A 14938-nucleotide genomic window follows, 5' to 3' on the forward strand; every position below is an offset into this window, starting at 1 on the left:
GCCTTCATCTCCAAAATGCATGCTGCAAGCAGCCATTACTCTTTCTTGCAATCAGCGACCCCAGACCGACCAAATGGCCATAGATATTCCGGCAGACACCTAATCATCTCCTAAATGAGCCGTTTCCTCCTTAAACTGGCCACTTGAAGTTCACTTGATGTTCAATCTTACAATATCCTGCCACGGTTACATGCCACCTTATCCCCCTTCTCTTACAGATCAATACAGCATCAAAGGCTGGCCGGACAAATGTATGAAAAGTCAGAGGATCGGGGTAATAATCATCTTTAAAGATACAGCTGGACCACTCTGTAGATGGGCAATGTCACTCCTAACAATCTTCTATATATCTGTGTGTGTTTGGATTATAGATATTAACCCCACAAGGATACAACTAGTTTTGTCCTTCAGGACCCGGCTGAAAATGTTTGTTTTTTTCATAAATGTATTCTCAGATCCATATTTTTATAAAATTATTATTTTGCTATTTTTATTATTATTATTGTTATTATTATTATTATTATTATTATTAGTATTAATAATAATAATATTATTATTGTTGTTTTATCTTTTCTTTTTTAGATTTCGTTTTTATTGTATTTAGTTGTGCATTTTTTTCTATCAATGTTAATTTATTTAACCTTTTTTTTTCTTTATCAGGATGCATCAAAAGTTTGTTGTTTCCAAAATAATTGTTTGATTTGTAAAAATGAAGGGACTGTACTGTATGTAGATTTTTTTTAATGCTTCTATTTTTTTCATACTTTTCTATATTTATTCTCAATTTTATTTTAGATTATTATAAATAAATCTTATTAATTCATTTTTCTGCCAACACAATGGGAATTTTTATTTCAAATGACATTTTTTTTAATTAGAACTAGTGATGAGAGAATACATAGTATTCGGGTTTGGGTTATTTGTACCGATTGGCTAGTACTATTCCAGTATCCATCACGAGTTACAAACTTAAAGCAAGTCAATGGGGAATCCGAGCATTTTTCTTGAAGATTTCCCAGAAAAATCCCTAGGTTCCCCATTGACTTCTTGAAGACTTCCCAGAAAAATGCTTTGGTTCTCCATTGACAACTTGAAGATTTGCCAGAAAATTGCTCAGGTTCCCCACTGATTTCTCAAAGACTCCCCAGAAAAATCCTTGGGTTCCCCATCGACTCTTGAAGATTTGCCAGAAATATGCTCGGGTTCCTCATCAACTTCTTGAAGATTTTCCAGGAAAGGGATTGGATTTCCCATTGACTTCTTGAAGACTTCTTGAAGACTTCCCAGAAAAATGCTTTGGTTCCCCATTGACTTCTTGAAGACTTCCCAGAAAAATGCTTAGATTCCCCATTGACTTTTTGGAGATTTTCCAGAAAAATGCTCGGATTCCCTATTGACTTAATAAAGAGCTCTCAGAAAACTACTCAGATCCCCATTGACTTTTTGAAGATCTCTCAGAAAAATGCTCGGGTTCGCCATTGACTTCTTGAAGATTTCCCAGAAAAATGCTTGGGTTCCCCATTGACGTCTTGAAAATTTCCTAGAAATATGCTCAGGTTCCCCACTTACTTTTTGAAAATTTCCCAGAAAAATGGCCAAGTTCCCCAGTAACTTCTTGCAGATTTCCCAGAAAAATGATTGGGTTCCCCATTGAGTTCTTGTAGATTTCCTAGAAAACTACTCGGGTTTACCATTGACTTCTTGAAGATTTCCCAAAAAAATGCTGAGGTTCCCTATTGACTTCTGGAAGATTTCACAGAAAAGTACCCAGGTTCCCCATTGATGTCTTGAAGATTTCCTAGAAAAATGCTTGTGTTTCCCATTGACTTCTTGAAGATTTCCCAGAAAAATGCCTGGGTTCCCCATTGACTTCTTGAAGATTTCCCAGAGAAATGCTTGGGTTCCTCATTGACTTCTTGAAGATTTCCCAGAAAAATGCTCAGGTTCCCCATTGACTTCTTGAAGATTTCCCAGAAAAATGCTAGGGTTCCCCACTGACCTCTTGAAGATTTTCCAGAAAAATGCTCGAGTTCCCCATTGACTTCTTGAAGATTTCTCAGAAAAAATGCTCGCGTTTCCCCATTAACTTCTTGAAGATTTCCCAGAAAAATGCTCAGGTTCCCATTGATTTCTTGAAGATTTCTTAGAAAAATGCTCGGCTTCCTATTCACTTCTTAAAGATTTCCTAGAAAAAATGCTTGAGGTCCCCATTGACTTCTTGAACATCTCACAGAAAAATGCTTAGGTTCCCATTGATTTCTTGAAGATTTCTTAGAAAAATGCTCGGCTTCCTATTCACTTCTTAAAGATTTCCTAGAAAAAATGCTTGAGGTCCCCATTGACTTCTTGAACATCTCACAGAAAAATGCTCAGGTTCCCCATTGACTTCTTAAAAATCTCCCAGAAAAATGCTCGGGTTACCCATTGATTTCTTGAAAATTTCCCAGAAAAATGCTTGAGTTCCCCATTGACTTTTTGAAGACTTCCCAGAAAAATGCTAGGGTTCCCCATTGACTTCTTGAAGATTTCCCCAAAACATGCTCAGGTTTCCCATTGACTTGTATTAGGTTTGTTATTCGTGAGGAATACTTGATTAGTATTAGGTATTTGGTATGAATAATCCAAACTTGAATATTTAGTATTCGTTAATTACTAGGTATATCTCAATACAATTTTAGCTTTTAATCCATTTTTGTGTATGATACTATTATAAATCCCACGCCTGCTACCTTGGGGTTTTAGTAGACTTGGATCACTTAATCGCTCATATCACCCACACCTCCAGAATTCGACCATTTCTTACCTTTGAAACTGCAAAAAATCCCATTGCTTTGATTCATTCTCATCTTGACTACTGCAATTCTCTCCTAATCAGTCTCCTTCTTACTAGTCTCTCCCTTCTCTCTTGGGCCTCTTTCACACGTCCTTGTCTCCAGTACGTGTTTGGTCCTTTTCCTCACGTACCGGAGACATGGGCACACTTAGACCCATTAAAATAAATGGGTCTGCGCTCACGTGCGTGTTCTGCCATGGACCGTGTGTACGTGTGGAGCATATGTGTGTCCGTGTGCTCCATACGTCAACATGTTCATTTTTCTCCGGCATCACGGGTGTCACACGGAATGCAAACGGACCAAACGGAGGTGGTCCGTGTGACACGCGCTGGAGAAAACACACGTGTTTGAGAAAATAAAAAAAACATTACTCACCTTCTCTAGCCCTGCAGTCTCTGCCGCTGCTGTCACTTGCTGCCGACCGCCGCTCATTATGCTCATTGAATATTCACTTCACTGCGGCCGGAAGCTGCAGCAGTGGGGAGTCGGCTGGACCGGAGACCGAAGATCAGCAACACGGACAGCGACACCAGGGACACGTGAGCAGAAAGTTCCCGTTCTCCGTGTGTTATCACGGATAACACATGGAGGACACACGTAGGCCATAAACACGGCTCACGGAGGGCAAAACGCACCTCTGATACGTCCGTGAAAAACGTGCGTGGTTTTTCACGAACGTGTGAAAGAGGCCTTGAATACAGAAGTCGAACTCTTGCATCTGTCCAGCCGCTATGTTCGATGCCTCCACCCAAATCCTTTTTTTCCCCCAATAATTTTTTTAGATACCAATTTAATCCACAGGAATTGAGCAATAGTTCACATGTTGAGTAATCATCTGTTAGAACGGATCCAGTAGTTAGCAAAAAATGTTTTGCAGACACAACTTTTTGTCCAATTGGAAAAAATTGATTTTTGCAGGATCTTTTTTTTAACATGAGGGTCTATGGAAAGCAGATCCGTTAACTGATTGCTATTTAGTCATCAGTTCATCTTTCATTTGTAAAGGATCCGTTTTTTTCTTACTGTATCAGTAATCCATTAATGGATCCAATTTCCATAGACTCCCATGTTACAAAAACTAAGAAATCCCAAAAAATCAATTTTTTCAAAATAGACAAAAAAGTTGTGTTGGCACGTTTTTACCAACGGATTGCTGCTGGATCCGTTATAAGAGATGATTACTGGACATGTGAACTTAGCCTTAGGTACCATGGGGGCAGAGGTGGTGATTGCCCCAGTCTTACTTTCACGGATTGGCTCACATATAAAGACCTTCACTCTTAACTATATTGGCGTGTATAGCATGGCGCCGGCAGAATGAAATTATGACATCATCACTTTGTCGATCCGCTCGCGCCGTGACCTGAACCATTTTGCCAAAAAGGACTTTTGTATTGGAAACAGCTTCTCTAAACACTGAGGGGAAGAATCATGAAAAAATATGAATAAAAAGAGGAAACAAAAGTGGCACAGTACTGTAAGATTATCAAAATGGTGTGCACAGAATGATAATTGTGACACATTGCACATCTACCACTCCATCAGATTTCTGCTAACTAAATCTCTTCGTTTGTCATTGATCTGCCATGTCGGTCAGATCAGTTGTGTAAACAATCCAACATAAGATTGATCCGCCAAGTGTGAGCTCATTTTAATCTGACATGTCTGGCCAGGTATTGATGACCTGAGTTCAAATGTATTGAACTCAGGTCACACAAAAATGCAAATAACGGAATAAAGAACAGTGTTACGTCAAGGCAAAATCACCCTGTTTTTTGAAATATCCGAGTTTGGGTTCCAAAGACCAAAACCCAGTTCATCAAAGTGTTGACCTTAAGAATCTCTTGATCTAGAACTGGGAGATGTATCACTGTGCAATGTCTAGATCTTTACTGGCGTTGGGTATCATCCACCTGTCGGAGCTTTAATGGCAGACATATCTGTTGCCATACGGGGTTCTCAGAATAGAAAGTGTCAGTTATACAAGAAAACCAATATAATTTTTTAAATAATTATTGAGAAACAATATCCTCTATCTAGATCCTGGCAGAAACATGTTATCGGTTGTATGGTATGTATCTGGTACCATGAAAAAAAATCACTAGTTGTACCAATCTGCATGGGGTCACATTGACCTCATGGTACTAGACAAGGGTTAATCAGGTTGTTCACCTTACCCATTTGTCCTCTGAAAGGCTTTTTCTCTTCTCCCTAGCATCTGGTTGCACTCTGTTCAGGCAATGGGATGCTGCCTGAGTATTCAGGTAGTTGGCATTCCTACTGTTATCCATCCTAGTCACATCTGATCTTTACCACAACTACACTGTAGCTTCTCTGCCACATCTAGTCTCCATTACAACTCCTCTTCACCGGCTTTGCTCCATCTTGTCTCCACTATAATAAATTCACTGCTCCAAAACTGATATCTGGTCTCCTTTACAAAAACTTCAATGTTCCAGCTCCAGTAATTCATCCTACCTGCTTCACCATCACAACCTGTCTGCCCTGCCTAAAGCCTGCTTAACATGATACTTCAGAATCCACCTCACCAGTTGAGGCAACACTGAGGCAATGTACCTACTGGGTCAGCCCAGGACCTAATAAACATCCTCGGGACTGTCCTTCATATAAGCCATGCTAAGTTATGTTCCCCCTGTGCAACAAGTGGATGCATGAGGAGCTTCTCCTTTCTTCCTTGTCTAGGACAAAAAGTCCTACAAAGCTGTCATATACCTTGGCAGATCGATATTCAGTTTTTACTCACACAAAAGAATTTCCTTTGTTAGTATCTAATCAATTTGGTGTGTGAATGCGGGTCTGAGATTTGGTCATTTTAATAGCTAAGCCAACCCCCTTCTGTCAATTTTCTATGTCTTGCCGGTTAATGAGAAGAGAATAGGCTGGAAGTGGAACTGTCAAGACATTGGCAGGAAAGTGCTTGGGTTCCCTATCGACTACTTGAAAATTTCCTACAAAAATGCTCAAGTTCCCCAGTGACTTCTTGAAGATTTCCCAGATTAGTGTTTGGATTCCCCATTGACTTTTTGAAGATTTTGCAAAAAAATGCTCAGGTTCCCAATTGACTTCTTGAAGATTTCCCAGGAAAATACTCGGGTTTACCATTGACTTCTTGAAGATTTCCCAGAAAAATGCTCAGATTCCACATTGAATTCTTGAAGATTCCCCAAAAAAAAGCTTGAGTTCCCCATTGACTTCTTGAAAATTTCCCAGAAAAATGCTTAAGTTCCCCCTTTGACTTTTTGAAAATTTCCCAGAAAAATACTCGGTTTCCGCATTGACTTCTTGAAGATTTCCCAGAAAAATACTCGGGATTCCCATTGACTTCTTGAAGATTTCCCAGAAAAATACTTGGTTCCCTATTGACTTCTTGAAGATTTCCCAGAAAAATATTCGGGATTCCTATTGACTTCCTGAAGATTTCCCAGAAAAATACTCGGGTTCCCTAATGACTTTTTGAATGTTTCCCAGAAAAATGTTCTGATTCCCCACTGAATTCTTGAAGATTTTCCAGAAAAATGCTTGGGTTCCCCATTGACTTCTTGAAGGCTTCCCAGAAAAATGCTCGAATTCCCCATTGAGTTCTTGAAGATTTCCCAGAAAAATGCTTGAGTTCCTGTTACGTCACCACCGGAGTCTGCTCCAGCGACTTCTGCTCCGATCGCCAGGCAACGCCGTGTTCCTGCCGTGGATGGTGCTGGTGATGGGAGAGGAGTCGATGCCAGCGGCACCAGTGGGTGCAGGCTCCGATCATCCACTGGGCTGGGTTATCTTGGGATCTGCATTATCACTGGTTGACTGTAGGTGGCGTGTGTCTTCCAGCTGAAGTTGCCAGCGTTCAGCTACAGCCAATGGGAAGATACCATACCCTTCTTAGTTCCCCTCCTGTCTGCTGACCTCTGCCAGAGATAGTTCTGATTTCCTGGCTCCTGGTCCGCCCTATTCTGTTTTGTGATTCCTGTGTGCTGACTTCTGCATGTTTTCTGACTACCCTTCTGTCGGCTGTTTTTGTACTTCGCTGCCCGATCCGGATTTGACCTCTGCTACGTTTTCTGATTACGTCCTTGCCTGCCGATTATGTCCCTGTTCTGCTATTCCTGGTTTGACCCTGCCTGATGACTACTCTCATCGGACTGTAGCCTTCCACAGGTAGTGATCTCCAGGGCCCTGTGTAATTCCAAATCCCTGTATAAGGGTTTCAGGGTTCTGGGGGTCCTGCTTGGTGAGTGGCTTCCCTCTAGCCTGTCCATTACATCCCATCTGAGTCTGTTGATCCAGGCAGGCGTTACAGTTCCCCATTGACTTCGTAAAGATTTCTCGGAAACATGCTCGTGTTCCCCATTGACTTTTTGAAGATTTCTCAGAAAAATACTCGGTTTCCCCATTGACTTCTTGAAGATTTTTCAGAAAAATGCTTGGTTCCCCATTGACTTATTGAAGATTTCCCAAACAAATACATGGGATTCCCATTGACTTCTTGAAGATTTTCCAGAAAAATGCTCGGGTTCCCCATTGACTTTTTGAAAATTTCCCAGAAAAATGCTCAAATTCCCCATTGACTTCTTGAAGATTTCCCAGAAAAATGCATGAGTTCCTCATTGAATTCTTGAAGATTTCTCAGAAAATGCTCGGGTTCCCCATTGACTTCTTGAAGATTTCCCAGAAAAATGATCGCGTTCCCTATTGAATTCTTGAAGATTTTCCAGAAAAATGCTCGAGTTCCCCATTGACTTTTTAAAGATTTCCCAGAGAAATGCTCGTTTTCTCATTTGTGAATTCATACTAGTAAGAGATTTATCTTTACATCAGAAACACATCTTGTGGTTCATGCGCACGTCACGTTTTTCCTTGCATTTCCGCAGCGTTTTAAGCAGCAGCAGTGTCTTATTGTCAAAATGCATGTGTTTTGGTTTTCAAGGCAAATTTTGGGATTTTGACAAAATTCGTACGCATGATGCTCTTTTAAACGCAGCGTTTTTAGTGAAAAAAAAATTGCCAAAATCTGTGCGTTTAAAAAGCAGCATGTCAATTCTTTTGTCCGTTTTGGTAGCGTTTTGGTATCATTGAAGTCAATGATATTTTAGAAAACGCATCCAAAAACAAAAATATTGCGTTTTACATGCATTTATGTTGCAATCCGCATGCTTTTTTGACATAAAAAAAGCATGCGTTTTGGCTTGTAAGTGAGGTCAAGAGTTTACTGTTGACCTCACAGCCAGCCCTAAATAAAATTAGAGTCATACTATATTTAATATTAATTTTAATCTATAAATATTATTATTTAAGATACTTTTTCTGAATATTCACATTTTAGTGTATGAGTAGAAGCAGGAAATGACATCAGTAGGTTTTGGGTTTTTTCATGTTGATTGATTGAAGAAACTTTATTTTCCATTGACAAAGTTTTGTAAACGCATCAAAATTTAACCATGGAAAAAGCGCTTAAAACGCACGAAAAACGCACGTGTATTTCTTGCGTTTTTTTTGTCAAACTCAAAAACGACAAAATCCAATTCTGCCAGAGGATGCATTTATTTCTGCAATGGATAGGGCGCAACGTGCGTACATAGCCTAACAATAGACCACTGTAAACCCCTCCAACTTTTCTCCGATTTTTAACTTATCAGCAGGAGATTAATGAGCACCTGAGCATTTTAGTGGTCGCCCATCACTAATTAAGAACACATGTTAAACCCCTCCAACTCCAACTTATGGAAATCTGTAGGATTTCCATAAGATTCCTCCGATCTAGGTACCTCTCCATGAAGCCATGTGAGATCTAGATGACCAAGACCTGTGGTGGCTGGGCTGATTTGCGGGTCGTGTCTCAGATAGGCAAGTATAAGTTTTTATTATTTTTATACTTCTTCCCTCCCTCTGTTTATTAAGCTTTGGGGTCTGGATACACTTTAGACCATAATAAATGTCTTTTAATAATACTTTCTATACGTGAATATTTATTATTTTTTTGAAGATACGTTTTTAGGCAGTTCAGACCAATCCACCAAGAAACTATTTATTTGAAAAGCATTGATCTCTATTGGTTGATAAGCCAAATAAAAATAAAAAAACTCATTCTAAAAAAATTATATAGATAAAGACAATGGCACAATGGCATGAGTGGTTGTCGCGGGCGGAGGAGGGGACGCCGCGCTCACCCTCTGCTGCTCGGGTCCGGCCGCCGCGGCTGCTGCGGCCTGCTGCTGCTCGGTGGCTCGAGCGATGAGCCGGATCCCGGGGACTCTAGCGGCGCTCCTCGCCCGTGAGTGAAAGGGGGTTGTTGGGTGTGGGGATGGTTTATTGTCCGTGACGCCACCCACGGTTGTGGTGATTTATTGGCACCACCGCTGCTCTGTATGAGGGATCCCGGGAAGGGTGGTATGGAGCAGCCAGTTGTTGTGTTGCCCCTCCGTGGGTAGGGGTTGGTGATCCCGGGGCCCAGTGAGGAGGTTGGAGATGCAGGGCTTGGTGGGCGCAGGGACGCGGGGACAGCGCTGTGCCTTGCGGCACTGTGGTACTCACTCAGCCTGAGACGTTGACACAGTTTTACGGTAAACCACACGGCTGGAAAGACGGTTCCCACGGACGGCTGCACTTGCTCTCCCAGTAGGTAACGGTGATGTCCCTTTGACCTGCACCTAGTGTTTCTGTGTTGGTAGCGATGGGTTCCCACCGGTAACCCGCTCCCCGGCTTGGATATGGGCCGGAGGAGCCCTGCTTTGCTCGCAGACGCTGGCCCCGAGGAACTGGTGCCCTGGCGGTGGCGGTGTTCCTCCTTAATGGTTGGACTTTTGCCTTCAGTCGGGACTTGGTTGTTGGGGGATCGACGTCCCCTTTACTGACGGATTTGGCAAATTATGGCGACTCCTAGCCTTGCCGGGGTCCGAGAGGCCCCTGCCCTGGTGCTGACTGTCCTTCGTATACTGCTCCAGACCGCCAGGCCACTACCCGTCCGCGGTCCTTCCAGCAACCTCCGAGCAGTCCCCCTCCAGACGATCACCGCTGTTGCTGACCTTGCTGACACTGTCCTGCACTTAGCCGGACCAACTTCAGGTCTTTCTACGCTCACTTTTACTCCTTTCTTCTTTGCTCCACTACCACTTCACTTTCACTTAGCTGTTTACTCCTTTCTGTCCCTAGCTGGACTCTCTAACTCCACTGCTTCCTCTCACTTGACTCAAGCTCTTCCCTGAGCTGACTGCCTGGTTCCTCCTGCCTCCAGGGCTGTGTACTCCTCGGTGGGCGGAGCCAACCACCTGGCCCACCCCCTGGTGTGAACATCAGCCCCTGGAGGAAGAAAACAAGGATTTTAGTAGCCTTGGTGTTCCTAACTGGGATGTAGGGTGTGGTGGTGCAATGACCTGTGACCCCTGGCTTGCCCAGGGTGTCACATTCCCCCTTAGCAAAATGCAGACCGTCCGCAGGCTGCCCGTCCAACACCGGTTTTATTTTCTGTAAATGTAAAAAGGTAACATGTAAAGCATAACATCATCCCACAACGGGAGGCACATTTCTTAAACGTTACTAAACGGTTTTACGGGTACGGTTTCCGCTCTCTCCCACCCAAGCAACCTGGCCCTGATGCTGCCCCTAAAGCCCAGGCAGCACCCCTTGACCCACAGTCCAGCACAAGTTACCCGAGTGGGATCTGTCCTTCCCCTCCAGAGGGTAGCCACCGGTTCCTTTGGTGGCTGGGCCCCAGCCTGCTCTGCTGAGGGCCCTCCCTCCAACCTGCCTCTCCAGAGGCGGCAACTGCGGAAAACGGTACAGTAAAACAACATATTTACAAGCCACTTAACGTTTGTGGTTGCCCTGCAAGTTCACGGGCTTGTCCATGGATAGTTCCCATGCTAACTTGTTAAACGGTCCCCACGGGGACAACGGTGCCGGCAACGGCCGGTTTCGTCAATCACGGTAGGACAATCAGGTTACTGTTCGGTAATCTTTTTCATCATTTTTCAATAAACTTTTCAAACAAACTCAAACAAACTTTGGTGGTCCCAACGGGGACTGCTGCAGCGGGCATCCGCTGCCCTCGAGGCGGCTACCACCACAGAGGGTCGGCCCACTCCGGGACCGAGCGGTACATGGGATTTTCCTCCCACTGGCAGTTCAACCCCGAACCACTGACAGCCGTTAGGAATGGCGGCGGAGGCGGCATACTTGGGACCTCTTCCTCCATCAACGACATTCTCTCCGGACCTCCAGCCGCGGTGCTGATGTCTGTCTCCCACTCAATCAGGGCCGGTTCTGGGGTTTGGGTGGACTGATCGCGACGCGGCACGGCTGCAGCGGCCCCTTGCTCACGGGCCCCCACCACGGCAACCATCCTTCGCATCTCTGCCTTCCAATCCATCAACTGCTGCAAGCTCTGCGCCCTCACCTTCAAGCAGAACCGACCCAACTCCCGCTCCAGCCACTCAGTGGTCCCGGAGGGGAGCTCACCCGGGCCGCAGTCTTCAAAAGCTACTCCTCCTCGTTTCCTCCAGAGCTGGGGTGCTCCGGTTGCGGGGATTCCCGCACTCCAATTTGATTACGCTGCCATTCTCCATTCGTGTCCCCGTCTTTTTAGCTGCGTTGTTACATGCAGCCAGCCGCCATCGCGTCCCCCTTAGCTTCTTTTCCGGCCCCTCCTTTATTGGGGCGGAGTTTTGGCCTTCGCGCCTCTGCTACTCGAGAAGACGCTCGAGCGGGAACTTTTCGTGCCAAAGATGGCGACTTCTGGAAATTTTCAGCCGGATACCTCCGGCGGTTACAAGGCGCACCTCTACCCAACGGCAGAGCGGTAAGATCCTGTTCGTGACGCCAAGTTGTCGCGGGCGGAGGAGGGGACGCCGCGCTCTCCCTCTGCTGCTCGGGTCCGGCCGCCGCGGCTGCTGCGGCCTGCTGCTGCTCGGTGGCTCGAGCGATGAGCCGGATCCCGGGGACTCTAGCGGCGCTCCTCGCCCGTGAGTGAAAGGGGGTTGTTGGGTGTGGGGATGGTTTATTGTCCGTGACGCCACCCACGGTTGTGGTGATTTATTGGCACCACCGCTGCTCTGTATGGGGGATCCCGGGAAGGGTGGTATGGAGCAGCCAGTTGTTGTGTTGCCCCTCCGTGGGTAGGGGTTGGTGATCCCGGGGCCCAGTGAGGAGGTGGGAGATGCAGGGCTTGGTGGGCGCAGGGACGCGGGGGCAGCGCTGTGTCTTGCGGCACTGTGGTACTCACTCAGCCTGAGACGTTGACACAGTTTTACGGTAAACCACACGGCTGGAAAGACGGTTCCCACGGACGGCTGCACTTGCTCTCCCAGTAGGTAACGGTGATGTCCCTTTGACCTGCACCTAGTGTTTCTGTGTTGGTATCGATGGGTAACCCACCGGTAACCCGCTCCCCGGCTTGGATATGGGCCAGAGGAGCCCTGCTTTGCTCGCAGACGCTGGCCCCGAGGAACTGGTGCCCTGGCGGTGGCGGTGTTCCTCCTTAATGGTTGGACTTTTGCCTTCAGTCGGGACTTGGTTGTTGGGGGATCGACGTCCCCTTCACTGACGGATTTGGCAAATTATGGCGACTCCTAGCCTTGCCGGGGTCCGAGAGGCCCCTGCCCTGGTGCTGACTGTCCTTCGTATACTGCTCCAGACCGCCGGGCCACTACCCGTCCGCGGTCCTTCCAGCAACCTCCGAGCAGTCCCCCTCCAGACGATCACCGCTGTTGCTGACCTTGCTGACACTGTCCTGCACTTAGCCGGACCAACTTCAGGTCTTTCTACGCTCACTTTTACTCCTTTCTTCTTTGCTCCACTACCACTTCACTTTCACTTAGCTGTTTTCTCCTTTCTGTCCCTAGCTGGACTCTCTAACTCCACTGCTTCCTCTCACTTGACTCAAGCTCTTCCCTGAGCTGACTGCCTGGTTCCTCCTGCCTCCAGGGCTGTGTACTCCTCGGTGGGCGGAGCCAACCGCCTGGCCCACCCCCTGGTGTGAACATCAGCCCCTGGAGGAAGGCAACAAGGATTTTAGTAGCCTTGGTGTTCCTAACTGGGATGTAGGGTGTGGTGGTGCAATGACCTGTGACCCCTGGCTTGCCCAGGGCGTCACATGGTCATTACCCGGGGCAAGGCAAAAATGTGCTTCCAAACCTGTGGAGACCATTGGCACTATGAGTCACCTTTTCAAGTTAAGTATTGACCCTCTTATCCTCCAAGCACATATTATTGTATTTTAAAAACATTTAAGAACATTTAGAGGGAAGTAGTATTCCATTTTGACCCTCTAATTATTTTCTGCTTATTATTGAAATATGAGAAAAAAATTAAATATGTATATATACAGTATATATTTTTTTTAACTTGTTATACATTACTGTACTTTTTTATTACAACTTTTTTTTTGGGGGGGCTAATGTTACTCTAGCACTAAACCTAACCCTATCCCTAAGGCTAGGTTCACATTTCCGTTGTTGTGCATCAGTCACATGCGTTGCTTGACGCATGTGACTGATGCGTTGTACAACGGATGACAAAGAACAGAATATTCATTGTCGGACTCCATTGTACGCGGGGAGCGGAGCGCGAGGGGGGCGGAGGGTTAGGGGGGTGGAACCGAGCAGGGCCGTGGCGTTGAGGACGTCAGTGCCGCGGGGACTGCAGGGCTGGGGACAGTTGAGTGTGTGTGTGAGTGTGTGTGTGAGTGTGCGTGTGAGTGTGTGTGTGAGTGTGCGTGTGAGTGTGTGTGAGTGTGTACACATACGGAGTGCGGGAGGGGGCGGAGCCGAGTGGGGAAGTGTCAGCCTCCTTGCACACGTATCCAGGGTAAATATCGGGTAACTAAAAGCAAAGCACCTTTTGCTTGGTTACCCGATATTTATCTTGGATACCAGCGTACACCGCTTAGCGCTGGCTCCCTGCACACGGAACCACTGTAAATATCGGGTAACTAACCAAAGCGCATTGCTTGGTTACCCGATGTTTATCCTGGTTATGGGGGCGGGGAGCCAGAGAGAGCATGCGCAGCAAAATCCCACGGATTGCGCTGCTCAAAAAACGTTACAGGCTGCGTTGCTCCCGCCCGGCGGTCAGTTAAAAAACAACTATTTCCCATAAAGATCATGGAGACATAGAAAATTGAAGAAAAATCTTTTTTCTTTATTTTTGCTCGTGAAAAAAGTGAAAAGGTGAAACAGTGCTATACAAAAGTCCGCCACGACGTTTCGGCCACTTGGCCTTCCTCAGGTCGGACAAGCTTATATTAGAATTTAGTGTGGTATAGACGGGAGCATCAACTGAGATTTTAATGTTGGTAATAGGTCACTCTCTTGTAAGGAGGGCGTGAAGGGTACGGTGTTCTTGTGGTCCCTGCAATATGGTGACTGGAAATTAGACGTGGGGACACCACGTACCATCAAGGGCACAGAACCTGATCATATGTCCGTGCGATCCATATGTGCCGTAGGAATGCTCGGGTACTCAAGAAACCCTTTGTTCAAGGTAGGTTATTGCTGTGCCATCTCAAGTAGCAAAGTAATCAGGAATTAGAGAGCAGAATGTGGTCAAAGGAAGGAGATGATGGAATCTATTCCAGTTAGTTGCCTATGACTCCAATGGTTAAGGAAAAGGTCCAGGAGAAATGTGGGAGTCCGGGCGAACTAGCGGCATATGTCAGAGGTGCTGGGGAGCTGTACCGTGCGTCCTGTGGCCACAGGACGCACGGTACAGCTCCCCAGCACCTCTGACATATGCCGCTAGTTCGCCCGGACTCCCACATTTCTCCTGGACCTTTTCCTTAACCATTGGAGTCATAGGCAACTAACTGGAATAGATTCCATCATCTCCTTCCTTTGACCACATTCTGCTCTCTAATTCCTGATTACTTTGCTACTTGAGATGGCACAGCAATAACCTACCTTGAACAAAGGGTTTCTTGAGTACCCGAGCATTCCTACGGCACATATGGATCGCACGGACATATGATCAGGTTCTGTGCCCTTGATGGTACGTGGTGTCCCCTCGTCTAATTTCCAGTCACCATATTGCAGGGACCACAAGAACACCGTACCCTTCACGCCCTCCTTACAAGAGAGTGACCTATTACCAACATTAAAATCTCA

Source organism: Anomaloglossus baeobatrachus, chromosome 1, assembly GCF_048569485.1.
Source record: "Anomaloglossus baeobatrachus isolate aAnoBae1 chromosome 1, aAnoBae1.hap1, whole genome shotgun sequence".
Taxonomy (NCBI): Eukaryota; Metazoa; Chordata; class Amphibia; order Anura; family Aromobatidae; genus Anomaloglossus; species Anomaloglossus baeobatrachus.